The 22164-nt window shown below is 41.7% G+C and overlaps 1 pseudogene; it reads right to left on the bottom strand.

The window, feature by feature from the left end:
* Nucleotides 1–711: 711 nt before the first annotated feature.
* Nucleotides 712–22164, bottom strand: part of LOC123732742 (zinc finger protein 2 homolog) — a 60555-nt pseudogene continuing 39102 nt past the window's right edge.

Here is a 22164-nt window from a genome sequence, read left to right as displayed (position 1 = left end):
TATGGAAATGCCATTGATTAAAATACTAAGAATTGGATGCAATATCCAACCCAAAATATAAGCTTGTTTTACTACATTGTTTGTTGTTACATTCCCCAGCAGGAAAACCAGAAATGTCCCTTAAATTGAAAAGGGAACTAACAAAGAGTCACTGACAACAACCACAACTAAACAGGTGGGGTTTTAGGAGGGGTTCTGAAAGACACTATGGGGGTGTCCACTGAAAGTTGACTAGTAACAACAACTGGAACCTAAAAGACACCCACCATGAGACCCACTAAATCTGCCCAAGAAGAGGAAAACAAAAGAAAAACCCACACCAAACTTAAAGACAGGAAGCAAACCAAAAAGGTGGAGCAACTAAAGGTGTTGACTCTCCACATATATCAAGACAACTGGAGCACTGGGCCAGACACTCTTAAATAGAACCTGGACCAGCTCAGGTGAAACACCTTCCCACTAACGAGATGGACAAGCCAGCACAGGAGTAACACATACTGACTAACGAGGTGACACCAATCAGTGCGTCCTACGTGCTAACGAGCTAGACGTGCTAACGAGCTAGACGTGCTAACGAGCTAGACGTGCTAACGAGCTAGACACGTGCTAACGAGCTAGACGTGCTAAAGTCCAACCTCAAAACATAAATAGAAAAACCAAAGCATGTAACACCTTCCCCCTTAAGACAACAAATATATCCTATATTTTTGTTGGACAAGTTTGCTCACCACCAACAGAAAACAACTTCCATTTCACATTATAATCAACTACAATGCTTCACCTCCTACAATATAAACATGGTGTCTACTGGCTGTCAACAATTAAAAACAGGAAAAAACACATTTCTAAATATATATATTTTTCTACAATCTTAATTTTTGAAAAAACTCACTAGCTTCTAGAACTCTCGTCTTCCTAAAACGTACTCTTCTTGTTAGTTGACCAAATTATTATATACAATATATTATACGTCCATGTGTATAGGCTGCAAGAAAGTTGAAATTAAGTTGTTTTCAAGTCAAACGACCTGAAAATACATATTTTCAACTAAAACCGAACGTATATTGAATGTCAGGCCTTGTCTTCTTTTCAACGTCTTTTCAATGACCTTTTGCGAGGTGGGATAGCCCCAATGTCAAAATACAGTTTTAACATGTCCTAATCAATAACCAAAATGCAGAAACAGTTTGTGATATATTGAAAACCCAAACATAAAATGGGCCATACTATTTACACAAACATCTGCCACAATAATCATATTACTTGTATTTTTTAAACAAACTCCTTATAAACTGCACAAGCACCAAAACTGTTGTTTTGACAAGTAGCAATAAATCACTGATATCCATTAGGGGGGAAATCAGTTGTGCGTGCTGTTGAAACTAACACAACAACAACAAAAAACATATGGAAAAGGGAGATATCTTTTACCTCACTGGTTAGAGGACAACCTGAAGAAGACAGCTAGCTACATTTTGAAGTGTTACATTTTGATTTGGCCAACGTGGTAAGTCTTACACAACACTTTTTGTTAAATCTCATAAACGGTACTCTTCCAATTCAGAGCCTGTATTTTCCCCTGAGGCTAATATCCATATCATGTTGAAATCAATAGAACAGGGGACAAACGTTTAGGATTCTACATTGTGACATCATTAAAATACTCCTTCTACAATGTTAAAACATTCTACATTGTGACATTATGTCATTGATATCATGAAACAACTCCTTCATGTATTTTCTGATGTTTGATCAGAAATCTTTTATCGGAGAACCTCTTGTCACATTGATCACAGCTATAAGATTTCTCTCCAGTGTGTGTTCTCAGATGTACTATCAGGCTGTTTGGCTGAGTAAAACTCTTCCCACATTGATCACAACTATAAGGTTTCTCTCCTGTGTGTGTTCTCTGGTGTGTCTTCAGACAGGCAGATGTAACAAAACTCTTCCCACATTGAGTACAGCTATATGGCTTCTCTCCTGTGTGTGTTCTCTGGTGCACTATCAGGCTGCTTGACTGAGTGAAACTCTTCCCACACTGATTACAGCTATACAATTTCTCTCCTGTGTGTGTGTTCTCCGGTGCACTATCAGGCTGCTTGACTGAATAAAACTCTTCCCACATTGATTACAGCTATATGGTTTCTCTCCTGTGTGTATTCTCTGGTGTGATTTCAGGTTGCTTGGCTGAGTAAAACTTTTCCCACATTGATCACAGCCATAAGATTTCTCTCCAGTGTGAATTCTCTGATGTATTGTAAGGTCTACTGAAGAGGTGAATCTCTTCCCACAGTCAGAGCAGCAGTGCGGTTTCTCTCCAGTGTGTATTCTCAGGTGTACTTTCAGTGAATTTGATCTTAAGTAACTCTTCCCACACTCAAAACAGTGGTGAGGTTTCTTTCCTGTGTGTTCTCGCTGGTGTTTCTTGAGGTGTTCTGATCTGGAGAGACTTTTCTCTGCCTCGTCAGCATCATGAGGTTGTTGAGGCTCCCCAGAGGATCCACAATAGTCAAGTCTCTCTCCTGTATGAACAACAAAGTCAGACAGATGGTTAAAGGCCCACAACAGAAGAAATCCATTGTTTATTTGAGGTAAAAGGTGATGCCCAGAGCGTACCCATGAAGTTATACAACAAATGATTTCTGGGAATTTGACACTTGTCTTAAGATAGTCAAGTGAGCAACAATAGTCATATATTGTCTTGTTTTCACATATTACAGTTACTGAACCCCTAAGCAGTGTGCCAGACGACTTTTGGTCTCCAATATAGGCCCCTTTCTGTGTTTGCTAAAATTGCGGCACGAGGGCGACGCACACACAATTTGGTTGCAATCTCCAAGCTAATGAGGAAACCACTAGTTATGGATGTAGTATATCTGGTAATGAGGAAACCACTAGTTATGGATGTAGTATATCTGGTAATGAGGAAACCACTAGTTATGGATGTAGTGTCACGTCCTGGCCAGTAAAAGGGGTTATTTGTCATTGTAGTTGGTCAGGGCGTGGCAGGGGGTGTTTGTTTTGTGTGGATGGGTATTGTGGGTTAAGGTTCTAGTTTTCTTATTTCTATGTTTATCTAGCTTTTCTAGTTCTATGTGAGTTTTGTCAATGACCTCCAATTAGAGGCAGCTGGTTGTTGTTTCTAATTGGAGGCCATATTTAGTTGTGTTTGTTTTCACTGGGTTTTGTGGGTGGTTGTTTCTAGTATAGTCTATGCACCTTACTGGACTGTTTTCGTCGTTTGTTTTCTATTGTTTAAGTGTTTTCTTTAATAAATAAGAGGATGAGCACTTTACCTGCTGCGTTTTGGTCCCCCTTCAACGACGAGCGTTACATGTATATCTGATAATGAGGTAACCACTAGTTATGGATGTAGTATATCTGGTAATGACGAAACCACTAGTTATGGATTTAGTATATCTGGTAATGAGGAAACCATTAGTTATGGATGTAGTATATCTGCCTGGAGCAAAAATGGTGAGCAAAGATTTTAGTTTTTCACAATGTATTCTGAATATTACAGCGCAAGATCAGGAGTGCTACTCAAGGAAACTCACATTAAGCTCTGTGTCTATTCACTAATTCACCACCGTGGGGGAAAACTCAGGGGAGTTCTCATAGGCTGACAGCAAAAATAGCCTCCATTTCGAGGTTGCTTATCAGTGCATTTCACATTACTTTTGGATTAGAATTGTAAGGCTCGTTTGAATGTCCTGGTTAATATGTTTGTGTTATTGTCACAAATCAATTGCTTTATACTTAAAAAACACTTCAACCAGTAAAATGCTCTTTGGCTAGCTTTGCCATGAGCCTGACAATGAGGGTTTGTACACCAAGTGTTAAACAAATTGGCCCATACAATAATACAGACCTGTAGGACACATAACATCACCTAACAACAACATAGACCTACTGTAGGACCCATAACTTCACCTAACAACAACATAGACCTACTGTAGGACCCATAACTTCACCTAACAACAACATAGACCTACTGTAGGACCCATAACTTCACCTAACAATAACATAGACCTAGGACTATAAATCATTTAATATTTTAGGTGAAACATGGAAACTAAAATGTCTTTGTCATGACATTTCATAACCTGATCACCAGATCATTTTGTGAATAATCCCACTAGGCTACTCTGTAATGGGTTGTCATTCTAAATGTCCTGAATAAAGGAACGTGACGGAATTGCGCATCACATTTAACAAACCAAACATTGAAATACCCTTATAGAAGGTAAAGTAAAAACCCAAACCGGTCCGTGCATCAATACTGGTATATAGTAAAATATGGTTTACCGCCCATCCCCAAGGCTAGGTTGAGTGTGGGCAGACATCGTAAACATCACACAGGCAGACAAGACGTTTGATCCGACCAAAGACCCAATCCATCTCTACTATTAGTTCATGTTAGTAAACTATAAACAAACTGTATCCTTTCAGTTGAGCGTACTAGCACTACGCCTGTCTACCAATCCATCTCTACTATTAGTTCATGTTAGTAAACTGTAAACAAACTGTATCCTTTCAGTTGAGCGTACTAGCACTACGCCTGTCTACCAATCCATCTATACTATTAGTTCATGTTAGTAAACTGTAAACAAACTGTATCCTTTCAGTTGAGCGTACTAGCACTACGCCTGTCTACCAATCCATCTCTACTATTAGTTCATGTTAGTAAACTTTAAACAAACTGTATCCTTTCAGTTGAGCGTACTAGTGCTATGCCTGTCTACCAGAAGTTGATGCTGTTGCTATGCAACCTCGCTACCAATCTATTCCTAGTATTTACTGAATATCTGTCTACCAAGTTGTTAAGTTGTTTGTTCTCCCTTTGTACCACCTCCACCTTGCTATGAATAGAGTCTACAGCACCTTTCATCCCTTTGTACCACCTCCACCTTGCCATGAATAGAGTCTACAGCACCTTTCATCCCTTTGTACCACCTCCACCTTGCCATGAATAGTCTACAGCACCTTTCATCCCTTTGTACCACCTCCACCTTGCCATGAATAGAGTCTACAGCACCTTTCATCCCTTTGTACCACCTCCACCTTGCCATGAATAGAGTCTACAGCACCTTTCATCCCTTTGTACCGCCTCCACCTTTCCATGAATAGAGTCTACAGCACCTTTCATCCCTTTGTACCACCTCCACCTTGCCATGAATAGAGTCTACAGCACCTTTTATCCCTTTGTACCACCTCCACCTTGCCATGAATAGAGTCTACAGCACCTTTCATCCCTTTGTACCACCTCCACCTTGCCATGAATAGAGTCTACAGTACCTTTCAGCTCCGTGTTCTCTCTCCTTAGATCATCAATCTGACGTTGGCTGAATTCTAGACTGGCACATAATGCATTGATGTCCTCTCGTAATATATCCAAGTCAACATCCATATCAGTAAACCTCTCCCCACTCGCCCTCTTACTAGGGGATGGTTTGGTTCCATCGCTGATACCTATTGGCCAACTTGGTTTTGTTTTGTTGATTGGGTTGGTTGTCCTTAACAACGATGATGCTGGAATCCTCTGAAACCAGCGACATGTTTCTTTGAGTTCGTAAGTATCTCTCGTCAATGAATCGTTCAAGCTCTTCAATGGATACTGAATCCTCCAGCGTGTTTACAGGGATAGTTAAACACTGCGCTCAGGTACACTCAGACGAGAGTGCTCTGAATTTGGAGTAGATAGCCAGAGTGAATTTATGAAAGCACCCGAATGTCCATTGAGAAAGCACAACGACTATACCATTTAGCTAAGCTAAGAATGACGGGAATAATCAAGTCAATAAACGTTGGGTAGTTAGTTAGATAGAATATAGTTCATATACTGGCAAGTTTGATGTATAAGTAGCCAACTAACGTTAGGTAGCTAGTTAACATACCGATACATACTGCTGTAATAACATGCTAACAAATTGTCAGCCAAAATAACGTGTAAGGTAACTTATTTGAAAAGTCACTACTTTATTACATTGCTCAACATTTTCTTAACATTTGGCATAATTAGTTAAAGCAATGAATTTGTATCGGCTCTCGTTGGACTTCGGCTGAATATTTTCCTCCATTTTCTTCAAATCTGAAAAGCCACGCACAGGTCGCAGTTGGAAATGAGAACTTGTTCTCAACTGGCCAACCTGGTTTATGAAGAATTGCATTTTGGGCCCTAAAAGCACGGAAATAGTGGCCACTGCTCGTATAATTCGTGTTTTGGCGAATTTAGTACGACATCCAGGAACTTTTGGCATACTAACTACATCATACTATGACCAATAAGCACACTATATACTCAGTTAACATCACAAATAGTACGGTTAGTATGAGTATTCTAACACAGCTTAAGTCTCTGGGCTGCCATTTTGTTTCTGTTTAAATCCTTGATTTAAAAAAAGCCACACAACAATCTGTCAATCTGCAGTTGAAACAATAACAAAGCTGTAATTCCACCACTGTTTGGTTATAAGTTGATGATGGGGCTGGAGAAATGTAACTAGTCTCAAATTCATAGACAGACCTACGGATGTAAGGACTGACCATCCATGATATCAACATTAAAGTTTTAACCATGTTGAGGCTATACAGTGTTGATTTACATTGTTTCTAAACATTGGAGTAAAAAAAGCTTATTTGGGGTTATGATGGGGAACAACAGTTGAACTAAGCTCATGAGGCATGTGTTATATTCTTCAAGAATCGATGGCTATAAATAAATAATTATAAAGTCACAATATGGATGTAACAATTGCAGATTCCCACTAACACCACACATCAGTTCAACAACTGCAGTGTTTGTGCCTCTGTTTTTAAGACAGTACATACTAGTGTTAATCAGGGAACGGTTTCACAAAACCATCTTATGGCTAAGTTCACCGTTAGAACCATTAGATGCCTTAAGATGCGTTTGGGAAACAGGGCCCAGATATCCAGTTTCCTCCTCTTCTTCCACCTCCTTTATCGATGTGACAGTGATCTCCTCCTCCTCCTCCTCCTCCTCTTTCACTCCAAAAACGGCACCCTCCTCTTTCTCATCCTGCTCTTCTTTTACTGTAACCTCCTCCTCTTTCACTCTGAACGAGTCTTCTTCCTCTTTCACTGAAACGTCTTTCTCTTCTTCTTTCACGGTAATAACCTCACCCTCTACTTGTTTTTGTATTGTAACATCCTTCTCTTCCTCCTCCTCTTTCACAAGAGTTTCTTTCTCCGTCCAACAGACCTCTTCTTTAGCAGGAGGAGAGTAGCTTAGTGAACTCTCTGCGTTCATCCACCTCTGGCCTGCTGGCCCCCCTACCTCTGTGGAAGCACAGTTCCCGCTCAGCCCAGTCAAAACTGTTCGCTGCTCTGGCACCCCTATGGTGGAACAAGCTCCCTCACGACGCCAGGACAGCGGAGTCAATCACCACCTTCCGGACACACCTGAAACCCCACCTCTTTAAGGAATACCTAGGATAGGATAAAGTAATCCTTCTAACCCCCCCCCCTAAAAGATTTAGATGCACTATTGGAAAGTGGTTGTTCCACTGGATATCATAAGGTGAATGCATCAATTTGTAAGTCGCTGTGGATAAGAGCGTCTGCTAAATAATGTAAATGTAACTCATGGTCGGAGATGTTAGCTAGCTAGCATTAGCGGCTAGCCTAGTTCTAAGCTAATTTAGCAAACCAGCTAGCTGACAAACAACGTAAATATATAATTAAATGTGCCAACAAGTACATACAACAGAAGTGTGTTTAATACACAGCGACTAATATACACCAAACCAGTGTAAAGAGCGTGAATGTTGTAGCTATGTTTGCTAGAAAGCTACCGTTGTGTCTGACTAGCTGTTGTTGTTGAAGGAGCGTCCCGTCCACTAGATTATACGTCACACTGGCAGCATCGCCTGAACCTAAAAGACGCACATCGCCATCTGCTGACTGGAGTGGGCAACGCAGTTGAGGAACCAAACGTTTATTTTTCATTTTTGTCATAAAAGTTTAATATTATATTAAGTCGTTCAAAGAGAAGCATGTGTTAATTGATTTGTGTTTAATGAGTGAGAATTTAAAACAAACTTTACACCCACTACATATTTGCATTGAACCATACTTCTGACATGGATCATTTTGACGCCAGAGGCATATCTTTTATCATAGCCAAAATGTGGTTTATTCAATTGTTCCAATTTGTCATGACTTTGTCAATCAACTGGTTGTTAATACATCTAAATCATGGTTTAGTGTTTCTGTATCAATATGGACTTTTAACAAATTCAAATCCTTTGGAGTCATTTTGACCCCAGACAAAAGCACCTTTGATAAATAGGATGTTTATTTCAAATCAAAATCACATTTTATTGGTTATATCACGTGTTGAGGAGATATTATTGTGGGTGTAGTGAAATGCTTGTGTTTCTAGCTCCGACAGTGCAGTAATATCTAACAAGTAATATCTAACAATTTCACAACATATACCCAATACACACAAATCTAAGTATTTGAATCTAGGTTTCTCTGTAGACATGATCCATCCCACCAGAGGGTGGAGTGGCACCTGTATCAGTGGTTTTGACCAGATAGACACCTGCAGACACACAGTATAGTGCCTCCCATATACTCTCCTAAGATTGGACTTTTCTATGCCACGTATCACATGACTGTGTACAAAACTGCTAATGAGGCGGCAGGGTAGACTAGTGGTTAGAGCTTTGGACTAGTAACCAAAAGGTTGCAAGTTCAAATCCCCAAGCTGACGAGGTACAAATCTGTTGTTCTGCCCCTGAACAAGGCAGTTAACCCACTGTTCATAGGCAGTCATTGAAAATAAGAATTTGTTCTTAACTGACTTGCTTAGTTACATAAAGGTTAACATTTTTTTGAAAACTCTACACAATCCCAAAGCAGGTTTTTAGACATTTTTACAAATGCACTTAAAGTATTCAGACCCTTTGCTATGAGACTCGAAATCGAGTTCAGATGCATCCTGATTCCATTAATCATCGTTGAGATGTTTCTACAACTTGATTGGAGTCCACCTGTGGTAAATTAAATTGGTTGGACATGATTTAGAAAGGCACACACCTCTCTATATAAGGTCCCACAGTTCACAGTGCATGTCAGAGCAAAAACCAAGCCATGAGGTCAAAGGAATTGTCCATAGAGCGCTGAGACAGGATTGTTTTGAGGCATAGATCTGGGGAGGGGTTCCAAAAATGTCTGCACGAACAGTGGCCTCCATCATTCTGAAATGGAAGAAGTTTGGAACCACCAAGACTCTTCCCAGAGCTGGCTGCCCGGCCAAACTGAGCAATCGAGGGAGAAGGGCCTTGGTCAGGGAGTTGACCAAGAATCCGATGGTCACTCTGACAGAGCTCCAGAGTTCCTCTGTGGAGATGGGAGAACCTTCCAGAAGGACCATCATCTCTGCAGCACTCCACCAATCAGGCCTTTGTGGTAGAGAGGCCAGACGGAAGCCACTCCTCAGTAAAAGTTATATGACAGCCCACTTGGAGTTTGCCAAAAGGCACCTAAAGGACTCTCAGACCATGAGAAACAAGATTCTCTGGTCTGATTAAACTAAGATTGAACTCTTTGGCCTGAATGCCAAGTGTCACGTCTGGAGGAAAATTTGCACCATCCCTACGGTGAAGCATGGTGGTGGCAGCATCATGCTGTGGGGATGTTTTTCAGCAGCAGTGCAAATTGTCCACTGATATTGGTGTAATTTCTCACCACTTTTGGCTGTATGAAAGTTAATTTCCCCTCAGACACACACATTTGTTCTTTGATATAATGAAGGTCATTTGTGTAGAATGTACTTTTCCCCACCTCTTTATTTTTTTTTCAAGAGAAAAACTGCTGATGCACATTTCGAAATTACACCTTGTCTATTCTTCTATTCTAACTCTCAACAGTAAGTTTAGACCCCGACTGATTTAAATATATATATATATATTATTATTTATTACAAACAACACAAGGAAGGGGTAACATTAAAGTATTAGAACATGAAGGACAAACAATAAAGCATCAAGACACTGTCAAACATGTATCAGTCTGTCCACAACAGAGCCATCCTTATGTGTGAGGGTGCGTGTGCATGATAGTGATATAAAATATATGTCATAGTTTCCTTTTTCATGATCACAATCTAGTGAAACCCGAACCCTCCAAGACCCCCCCCACAGTTCCCCAATAGCTGTCCCTCAACCCTCCAAGATCCCCCCACAGTTCCCCAATAGCTTTCCCTCAATCCTCCAAGATCCCCCCCACAGTTCCCCAATAGCTTGCCCTCAACCCTCCAAGATCCCCCCCACAGTTCCCCAATAGCTGTCCCTCAACCCTCCAAGATCCCCCCCACAGTTCCCCAATAGCTTTCCCTCAACCCTCCAAGATCCCCCCCACAGTTCCCCAATAGCTGGCCCTCAACCCTCCAAGATCCCCCCCACAGTTCCCCAATAGCTGTCCCTCAACCCTCCAAGATCCCCCCACAGTTCCCCAATAGCTTGCCCTCAACCCTCCAAGATCCCCCCCCACAGTTCCCCAATAGCTGTCCCTCAACCCTCCAAGATCCCCCCACAGTTCCCCAATAGCTGTCCCTCAACCCTCCAAGATCCCCCCACAGTTCCCCAATAGCTGTCCCTCAACCATTCGAGACCCCTCCCACAGTCCCCCCTGATAAAAAAAGACAATTAATTCCATTCCCCACCTCCAAGAACCCTCCCAATGCACCAACAACCAAGAGAATGAACTAAAGAGAAAAAAGGAAAAGACAGAAGAAAACAGCAAACAACAATGCAAAACAATTATAAAACAAAATAATACATTTAAAACAAATGACATCAAGGACAACTAAAATCATAACAGCAATGCCAACTGTATATGTTTTTGTGCATGTCTGGCACTATTACATGTATGTGTGTGTTCTTGTATGTGTTTGTTTGAATGAGAGTGTGTGAATATGCATGTGTTCCAACACCTGCACGGCATCAGCCTCAGGCAAACCGGCATTAGTTGTAAAAACACTGCCACTTAGTGTCATTCAAATGTACTTTTATTATGTTTGATTTTGACTTAAAAAAAATTAAAAAAACTTTTGTCTTTTGACCATCTCCTATCATCTACCATGAGGTAGTCACCTGGAATGCATTTCAATTTACAGGTGTGCCTTGTTAAATGTTAATTTGTGGAATTTCTTTCTTTCTTAATGCATTTGAGCCAATCAGTTGTGTTGTGACAATGTAGGGGTGGTATACAGAAGATATCCCTATTTGTCTATATTATGGCAAGAACAGCTCAAATAAGCAAAAAGAAATGACAGTCCGTCATTACTTTAACACATGAAGGTCAGTCAATACGGAAACTTTCAAAAACTTTGAATGAATCTTCAAGTGCAGTCACAAAAACCATCCATCGCTATGATGAAGCTGGCTCTCATGAGGATTGCCACAGGAAAGGAAGACCCAGAGTTACTTCTGCTGCAGAAGATAAGTTCATTAGAGTTAACTGTGAAGACAACAACTATGCCTATGCGATGGTTTGGGATGAATCGGACCGCAGATTGAAGGAAATGCAGCCAACAATTGCTCAGCATATGTGGGAACTCCTTCAAGACTGTTGGAAAAGCATTCCAGGTGAAGCTGGTTGAGAGAATGCAAAGAGTGTGCAAAGCTGTCATCAAGGCAAAGGGTGGCTACTTTGAAGAATTTCAAATATAAAATATATTTTGATTTGTTTAACACTTTTTTGGTTACTACATGATTCCATATGAGTTACTTCATAGTTGTGTTGTCTTCACTATTATTGTACATTTTTTACATTTACATTTTAGTTATTTAGCAGAAGCTCTTATCCAGAGCAACTTACAGTAGTGAATGCATACATTTCATGCATTTTCTTTTTTTTTTGTACTGGCCCCCCGTGGGAATCTAACCCACAACCCTGGCGTTGCACACACCATGCTCTACCAACTGAGCCACTGGGAAGGCCAACTTCGACAACAGTTAAAATAAAGAAAAAAACATTGAATTTGTAGGTGTGTCCAAACAATTGACCGGTACTGTATATGCATTGTGGAGGAGAACTGATCTTAGATCTGTACAAAGGCATAACATTTACAGCAAGAACAACTGTCTGTGTTAAAAAGGCTCAGCTGGATTGAATTTAGCTATTTAAAATGACATATTTGAATGTCAAATGATATGGTCTGTGGAGGCTTGGCCTATTAGTGGTAGATTTGGGGGAGATTTTGAGTTGGAATAGTGATAGATTTTTGGAGGGACCTTTGTCACTACAGCCAATCAGTGAGCAGCGTCCCTTCCCCCACACCGTAGGCAGTTCTGTTACTCACAACACTTCCCCTGCTTTCCTCAACAATGGAAAAGCCCACTGAACTAAAGCCTTGACATTTCAGATCTTTTTTAAAAGATTGGGGAATTTTTTACAATTAGGAAATAATATTTCATGTTTTACTCGTACCTCAGCCAGCATTGTGAATGGTTAGGAAATAATATTTCATGTTTTACTCGTACCTCAGCCAGCATTGTGAATGGTTAGGAAATAATATGTCATGTTTTACTCGTACCTCAGCCAGCATTGTGAATGGTGTCTGATGCAGTGACATACTAGACCATGGCAGTAAATCTAATACTTAGGTGTTTTTAGTCATGCATGAAAGGTCTGGGGTGGTTCTGTGGTTATAAGTTACTGACCTTGGAATACATTTCTGGCCATGCTGGCAGGGTCTGAATCAAACCCAATGTCCACCTGGTACACTGGCAGGGTCTGAATTAAACCCAATGTCCACCTGGTACACTGGCAGGGTCTGAATCAACCCAATGTCCACCTGGTACACTGACAGGGTCTGAATCAACCCAATGTCCACCTGGTACACTGACAGGGTCTGAATCAACCCAATGTCCACCTGGTACTCTGACAGGGTCTGAATCAAACCCAATGTCCACCTGGTACACTGACAGGGTCTGAATCAACCCAATGTCCACCTGGCACACTGACAGGGTCTGAATCAACCCAATGTCCACCTGGTACACTGGTAGGGTCTGAATCAAACCCAATGTTAAGGGGAGGGAAGATTGGTCAAGAGGGTGATGATTATTGTTGTTCTACTGCCTGATTGTTATGCAACAACACTGTTTACAAAAGCTTTGTTAAATCAGCACAACAGTTTTCAGCTGTGCTAACATAATTGCAAAAGGGTTTTCTAATGATCAATTAGCCTTTTAAAATGATAAACTTGGATTAGCTAACACAACGTGGCATTGGAACACAGGAGTGATGGTTGCTGATAATGGACTTCTGTACGCCTATGTAGATATTCCATAAACAATCAGCTGTTTCCAGCTACAATAGTCATTTACAACATTAACAATGTCTACACTGTATTTCAGATCAATTTGATGTTATTTTAATGGACAAAAAAAGTGTTTTTCTTTCAAAAACATGAACATTTCTAAGTGACTCCAACCTTTTGAACGGTAGAGTTAATCATTTTAGAATAAGGCTGTAATGTAACAAAATGTGTAAAAAGTGAAAGGGTCTGAATACTTTCCGAATGCACTGTATTGTTACACCATGTAGCAGCAGTATAGACCTAGTCTGTTCATTATATACATCTACATGATGTATTGTTACACCATGTAGGAGCAGTATAGACCTAGTCTGTTCATTATATACATCTACATGATGTATTGTTACACCATGTAGGATCAGTATAGACCTACAGTAGCTGGCTACTTATTTATATGTTGTTTGACTGAATGAAACTGCCTTAAATGTGCTGTAGTAAAAAAATTTTATTCTCACTAATCAATCACCACATTCCTGTCTTTGTATGTCTCAATATAATAGTATTATTTAATTAAATCCATGTAAAATAATCTTAGTCTGAATATAAAATCTGCTCCTCAACAGCGTTTCCCTCCAGTCAGCAGACCGCGATGTGCGTCTTTCAGGCGATGCTGCAGCGTGACGTATAATCTAGTGGACGGTTCTTCATAAACAGCTCGTCAACCACCTCGGTAGCTTGCTAGCCAACATAGCCGAAAGATTCAAGCTATTTATACGCTTTCGGTCTATATTACCTACTGTGTTTTAGACACACTTGTGTCGTATCGACTTGTTAACCTATTTAATTTAATATTACGTTATTGTTTATTAGTCAGCTATAGTAGCTGGCTGGTTAAGTTCGCATTAGCCTGGTCGCTAATGATAGCTAGCTAGCTAACATCCCCGAACATGAGCTCCCTAAACTACTCCCCTCCTGTTAAAGAAGAGGAGGTCTGCTGGACGGAGAAAGAAGCTCTGGGGCTGAACATTGTCGTGAAAGAGGAGAAGAAAGAGGAGGATGTTACAGTAAAACAAGAAGTAGAGGGTGAGGCTGTTACAGTGAAAGAAGACAAAGACGTTTCAGTGAAAGAAGAAGATGCGTTCAGAGTGAAAGAGGAGGAGGATGTTACAGTAAAACAAGAAGTAAAGGGTGAGGCTGTTACAGTGAAAGATGAAGAGAAAGACGTTTCAGTTAAACAAGAGGAAGAAGAGGATGATGCTGTTTTTGGAGTGAAGAAGGAAGGAGAGATTACTGTCACATTGGAAGATGAAGAGGAGGAGATAGGAGATCTGATTAACACCAGTAAGTACCGCCTTCAATTAGTTTTTAACTTTGGATATTCGGAGTTGGCTCGTCAATACCTCTTCAACGGAGGGCCCTGGGATGATGACTGATATGTCTAGAATCAGGACGTAGAGAGCAAGCTACCTCTTGTTTTCTCCGTTCCGTTTCCAAAAAGTGACTTAACATATATATTTGAGAAGGGTCTATCTGCTGACCGCAGACTGAGGGCCACGGCATGTAGTGATGAATATGCATAGCGATCTGGAGACAACTCCAATAGTGTTTTATCAAAGTTGTCGGTATGTCACGTGTCCACATAACAACTTAATCATTACGAAACTTCTGTTAGATCAAGTAAACCTCACGTAGCAAATATGCCATTCATTTTGTTGTTGACCAAATTAAACACTTTCCACATTGGGTTGATAATTGTTTCCACTTGGATACAACCTACTGTAACCTACTGGCATGACCTAGAGAGATACAACCTACTGTAACCTACTGGCATGACCTAGAGAGATGTAACCTACTGGCATGACCTAGAGAGATACAACCTACTGTAACCTACTGGCATGACCTAGAGAGATACAACCTACTGTAACCTACTGGCATGACCTAGAGAGTTACTGACTACTGTAACCTACTGGCATGACCTAGAGAGTTACAACCTACTGTAGCCTACTGGCATGACCTAGAGAGTTACAACCTACTCTAACCTACTGGCATGACCTACAGAGTTACAACCTACTGTAACCTACTGGCATGACCTAGAGAGTTACAACCTACTGTAACTACTGGCATGACCTAGAGAGATACAACCTACTGTATCCTACTGGCATGACCGAGAGAGATACAACCTACTGTACCCTACTGGCATGACCTAGAGAGTTACTACCTACTGTAACCTACTGGCATGACCTAGAGAGTTACAACCTACTGTAAACTACTGGCATGACCTAGAGAGATACAACCTACTGTAACCTACTGGCATGACCTAGAGAGTTACAACCTACTGTAACCTACTGGCATGATCTAGAGTTACAACCTACTGTAACCTACTGGCATGACCTAGAGATACAACCTACTGTAACCTATTGGCATGACCTAGAGAGTTACAACCTACTGTAGCCTACTGGCATGACCTAGAGAGATACAACCTACTGTAGCCTACTGGCATGACCTAGAGAGATACAACCTACTGTAGCCTACTGGCATGACCTAGAGAGATACAACCTACTGTAGCCTACTGGCATGATCTAGAGAGATACAACCTACTGTAGCCTACTGGCATGACCTAGAGAGATACAACCTACTGTAGCCTACTGGCATGACCTAGAGAGATACAACCTACTGTAGCCTACTGGCATGACCTAGAGAGATACAACCTACTGTAGCCTACTGGCATGATCTGAGAGTTACAACCTACTGGCATGACCTAGAGAGTTACAACCTACTGTAACCTACTGGCATGACCTAGAGAGGTACAACCTACTGTAGCCTACTGGCATGACCTAGAGAGGTACAACCTACTGTAACCTACTGGCATGACCTAGAGAGATTCAACCTACTGTAGCCTACTGGCATGACCTAGAGAGGTACAACCTACTGTAGCCTACTGGCATGACCTAGAGAGGTACAACCTACTGTAGCCTACTGGCATGACCTAGAGAGGTACAACCTACTGTAACCTACTGGCATGACCTAGAGAGGTACAACCTACTGTAACTTACTGGCATGACCTAGAGAGATACAACCTACTGTAGCCTACTGGCATGACCTAGAGAGATACAACCTACTGTAGCCTACTGGCATGACCTAGAGAGATACAACCTACTGTAACCTACTGGCATGACGTGTCGACGAAGGGACCGTGCCAAATGGTGAAAGAGGTATTGTAGTTGTGGTAAATTTGTTTGCAAGCCGGGAGATGCGCCTGGCTCAGGGCTAGCTTTTGGGGCTGGGTCACTCAGTGGCAGCTAGCTATTTGTGATGATCAGGGGTAAAGGTCCAGGGTTTACGGCAGGATTCCGGCGTTTTAGTGGAGAAAAACAGTCCGAGGCTGGCAGGTATTATCCAGGCTAAAAGCGGCTGGTGCCTGAGCAGAGGGTAAAGGCCGCTAGCAGTGGCTAACAATGACTAAATAGCTAGTAGCTAATTCGCTGGTTAGCCTCTAATGAATGTTTTGGCTATATTTAAAAGAAAAATAGCGGATCTGTGTCACATTGAGATTAACATCGGAAGGTATATTTAATTTAAAAATAGAAAAAGAGATTGAAAGTAAATTGGAATATATACAAAAAAAGACGAAAAAGAAAACGAGAGGATGACAAACCACGTATGCACTCCTACGCCATCTTGGGGGGAAAAAACTAAGTAAACTAAGTGTTTGCCAAATTGGCCTATAACTTCACCTAACAATAACATAGACCTACTGTAGGACCCATAACTTCACCTAATAACAACATAGACCTACTGTAGGACCCAAAACTTTACCTAATAACAACATAGACCTACTGTAGGACCCATAACATCACCTAACAACAACATAGACCTACTGTAGGTCCCTGTAGATGTTATGTCCCTGTATTGCTACTGCTGTATCAAAGGAATTATCTAAGTGAGTTTCAGAGATGAACAGTACAGTGCATTCCAAATTCAATAGGCAGGCAAGTAAACAAAAACGTTTTCAAATAAAAACTGTTCCAGAAAATGTCAGGGCGTATATAACTCGCATCCAAGAGACTGTCGACCAATCGCGTTCACATTGTCATGCTGTGACACGCAGTTCCTAAACTAATTCTCACGAAATCCCTTTTTAAAGTCAGGTTATGAGTCGAGAAACATTCCTATTTTCCTTGAATGTGTCGCAATTGAGAATCGATTCACATTTAGATGGAATAATTGACTATTTTAGCTGCCAGAGCCAGTCTACCTCTGAAAATAACATACAGTACTTGGACCTAGAGGAGTAACAGGGGCAGCAATCGGCAGTAGAAACAATAACAAAACGTCGTCCCTGCCCGTTTCAGTAAAAAGCTGAGGGATGTGGCTGGAGAAATGTAACCATCCATGATATCAACATTCTAGTTTTAAATCAAATCAAATCAAATCAAATTTATTTTTATATAGCCCTTCGTACATCAGCTGATATTCTCAAAGTGCTGTACAGAAACCCAGCCTAAAACCCCAAACAGCAAGCAAAGCATGTGAAAGAAGCACGGTGGCTAGGAAAAACTCCCTAGGAAAAACTCCCTAGAAAGGCCAAAAACCTAGGAAGAAACCTAGAGAGGAACCAGGCTATGAGGGGTGGCCAGTCCTCTTCTGGCTGTGCAGGGTGGATATTAAAACAGAACATGGTCAAAATGTTAAAATGTTAAAATGTTCATAAATGACCAGCATGGTCAAATAATAATAATCATAGTAGTTGTCGAGGGTGCAACAAGCACGTCCGGTGAACAGGTCAGGGTTCCATAGCCGCAGGCAGAACAGTTGAAACTGGAGCAGCAGCACGGCCAGGTACACTGGGGACAGCAAGGAGTCATCATACCAGGTAGTCCTGAGGCATGGTCCTAGGGCTCAGGTCCTCCGAGAGAAAGACAGAAAGAGAGAAAGAGAGAATTAGAGAGAGCATATTTAAATACACACAGGACACCGGATAAGACAAGAGAAATACTCCAGATGTAACAGACTGACCCTAGCCCCCCGACACATAAACTACTGCAGCATAAATACTGGAGGCTGAGACAGGAGGGATCAGAAGACACTGTGGCCCCATCCGATGATACCCCGGACAGGGCCAAACAGGCAGGATATAACCCCACCCACTTTGCCAAAGCACAGCCCCCACACCACTAGAGGGATGTCTCCAACCACCAACTTACCGTCCTAAGACAAGGCCGAGTATAGCCCACAACGATCTCCGCCATGGCACAACCCAAGGGGGGGCGCCAACCCAGACAGGAAGACCACGTCAGTGACTCAACCCACTCAAGTGACGCACCCCTCCCATGGACGGCATGGAAGAACACCAGTAGGCCAGTGACTCAGCCTCTGTAAAAGGGTTAGAGGCAGAGAATCCCAGTGGAAAGAGGGGAACCGGCAAGGCAGAGACAGCAAGGGCGGTTCGTTGCTCCAGCCTTTCCGTTCACCTTCACACTCCTGGGCCAGACTATACTTAATCATAGGACCTACTGAAGAGATAAGTCTTCAGTAAAGACTTAAAGGTTGAGACTGAGTCTGCGTCTCTCACATTGGTAGGCAGACCATTCCATAAAAATGGAGCTCTATAGGAGAAAGCCCTACCTCCAGCCGTTTGCTTAGAAATTCTAGGGACAATTAGGAGGCCGCGTCTTGTGACCGTAGCGTACGTGTAGGTATGTACGGCAGGACCAAATCGGAAAGATAGGTAGGAGCAAGCCCATGTAATGCTTTGTAGGTTAGCAGTAAAACCTTGAAATCAGCCCTTGCCTTAACAGGAAGCCAGTGTAGGGAGGCTAACACTGGAGTAATATGATCAAATTTTTTGGTTCTAGTCAGGATTCTAGCAGCCGTATTTAGCACTAACTGAAGTTTATTTAGTGCTTTATCCGGGTAGCCGGAAAGTAGAGCATTGCAGTAGTCCAGCCTAGAAGTAACAAAAGCATGGATTAATTTTTTCTGCGTCATTTTTGGACAGAAAATTTCTGATTTTTGCAATGTTACGTAGATGGAAAAAAGCTGTCCTTGAAACAGTCTTGATATGTTCTTCAAAAGAGAGATCAGGGTCCAGAGTAACGCCGAGGTCCTTCACAGTTTTATTTGAGACGACTGTACAACCATCCAGATTAATTGTCAGATTCAACAGAAGATCTCTTTGTTTCTTGGGACCTAGAACAAGCATCTCTGTTTTGTCCGAGTTTAAAAGTAGAAAGTTTGCAGCCATCCACTTCTTTATGTCTGAAACACAGGCTTCTAGCGAGGGCAATTTTGGGGCTTCACCATGTTTCATTGAAATGTACAGCTGTGTGTCGTCTGCATAGCAGTGAAATTTAACATTATGTTTTCGAATGACATCCCCAAGAGGTAAAATATATAGTGAAAACAATAGTGGTCCTAAAACGGAACCTTGAGGAACACCGAAATTTACAATTGATTTGTCAGAGGACAAACCATTCACAGAGACAAACTGATATCTTTCCGACAGATAAGATCTAAACCAGGCCAGAACTTGTCCATGTAGACCAATTTGGGTTTCCAATCTCTCCAAAAGAATGTGGTGATCGATGGTATCAAAAGCGGCACTAAGATCTAGGAGCACGAGGACAGATGCAGAGCCTCGGTCTGACGTCATTAAAAGGTCATTTACCACCTTCACAAGTGCAGTCTCAGTGCTATGATGGGGTCTAAAACCAGACTGAAGCGTTTTCGTATACATTGTTTGTCTTCAGGAAGGCAGTCAGTTGCTGTGCAACAGCTTTTTTCTAAAATTTTGGAGAGGAATGGAAGATTCGATATAGGCCGATAGTTTTTTATAATTTCTGGATCAAGATTCGGCTTTTTCAAGAGAGGCTTTATTACTGCCACTTTTAGTGAGCTTGGTACACATCCGGTGGATAGAGAGCCGTTTATTATGTTCAACATAGGAGGGCCAAGCACAGGAAGCAGCTCTTTCAGTAGTTTAGTTGGAATAGGGTCCAGTATGCAGCTTGAGGGTTTGGAGGCCATGATTATTTTCATCATTGCGTCAAGAGATATAGTACTAAAACACTTTAGTATCTCCCTTGATCCTAGGTCCTGGCAGAGTTGTGCAGACTCAGGACAATGGAGCTTTGGAGGAATACCCAGATTTAAAGAGGAGTCTGTAATTTGCTTTCTAATGATCATGATCTTTTCCTCAAAGAAGTTCATAAATTTATTACTGCTGAAGTGAAAGCCATCCTCCATTTGCGAAGGCTGCTTTTTAGTTAGCTTTTGCGACAGTATCAAAAAGAAATTTCGGATTGTTCTTATTTTCCTCAATTAAGTTGGAAAAATAGGATGATCGAGCAGCAGTAAGGGCTCTTCGATACTGCACGGTACTGTCTTTCCAAGCTAGTCGGAAGACTTCCAGTTTGGTGTGGCGCCATTTCCGTTCCAATTTTCTGGAAGCTTGCTTCAGAGCTCGTGTATTTTCTGTATACCAGGGAGCTAGTTTCTTATGACAGATGTTTTTTAGTTTTTTAGGGGTGCAACTGCATCTAGGGTATTGCGCAAGGTTAAATTGAGTTCCTCGGTTAGGTGGTTAACTGATTTTTGTCCTCTGACGTCCTTGGGTAGGCAGAGGCAGTCTGGAAGGGCATCAAGGAATCTTTGGGTTGTCTGAGAATTTATAGCACGACTTTTAATGCTCCTTGGTTGGGGTCTGAGCAGATTATTTGTTGCAATTGCAAACGTAATAAAATGGTGGTCCGATAGTCCAGGATTATGAGGAAAAACATTTAGATCCACAACATTTATTCCATGGGACAAAACTAGGTCCAGAGTATGACTGTGGCAGTGAGTAGGTCCAGAGACATGTTGGACAAAACCCACTGAGTCGATGATGGCTCCGAAAGCCTTTTGGAGTGGGTCTGTGGACTTTTCCATGTGAATGTTAAAGTCACCAAAAATTAGAATATTATCTGCTATGACTACAAGATCCGATAGGAATTCAGGGAACTCAGTGAGGAACACTGCATATGGCCCAGGAGGCCTATAAACAGTAGCTATAAAAAGTGAGTGAGTAGGCTGCATAGATTTCATGACTAGAAGCTCAAAAGACGAAAACGTCATTGTTGTTTTTTTTTTGTAAATTGAAATTTGCTATCGTAAATGTTAGCAACACCTCCGCCTTTGCCGGATGCACGGGGGGTATGGTCACTAATGTAACCTGGGGGTGAGGCCTCATTTAACACAGTAAATTCATCAGGCTTAAGCCATGTTTCAGTCAGGCCAATCACATCAAGATTATTATCAGTGATTAGTTCATTGACTATAACTGCCTTGGAAGTGAGGGATCTAACATTAAGTAACCCAATTTTGAGATGTGAGGTATCACAATCTCTTTCAATAATGGCAGGAATGGAGGAGGTCTTTATACTAGTGAGATTGCTAAAGCGAACACCGCCATTTTTAATTTTTGCCCAACCTAGATCGAGGCACAGACACGGTCTCAATGGGGGAAGCTGAGCTGACTACACTGACTGTGCTAGTGGCAGACTCCACTAAGCTGGCAGGCTGGCTAACAGCCTGCTGCCTGGCCTGCACCCTATTTCATTGTGGAGCTAGAGGAGTTAGAGCCCTGTCTATGTTCGTAGATAAGATGAGAGCACCCCTCCAGCTAGGATGGAGTCTGTCACTCCTCAACAGGCCAGGCTTGGTCCTGTTTGTGGGTGAGTCCCAGAAAGAGGGCCAATTATCTACAAATTCTATCTTTTGGGAGGGGCAGAAAACAGTTTTCAACCAGCGATTGAGTTGTGAGACTCTGCTGTAGAGCTCATCACTCCCCCTAACTGGGAGGGGGCCAGAGACAATTAATCGATGCCGACACA

Source organism: Salmo salar, chromosome ssa02, assembly GCF_905237065.1.
Source record: "Salmo salar chromosome ssa02, Ssal_v3.1, whole genome shotgun sequence".
NCBI lineage: Eukaryota > Metazoa > Chordata > Actinopteri > Salmoniformes > Salmonidae > Salmo > Salmo salar.
Note: the sequence above shows the minus strand (reverse complement) of the source record. Positions and strands in the feature narration are given on the sequence as shown.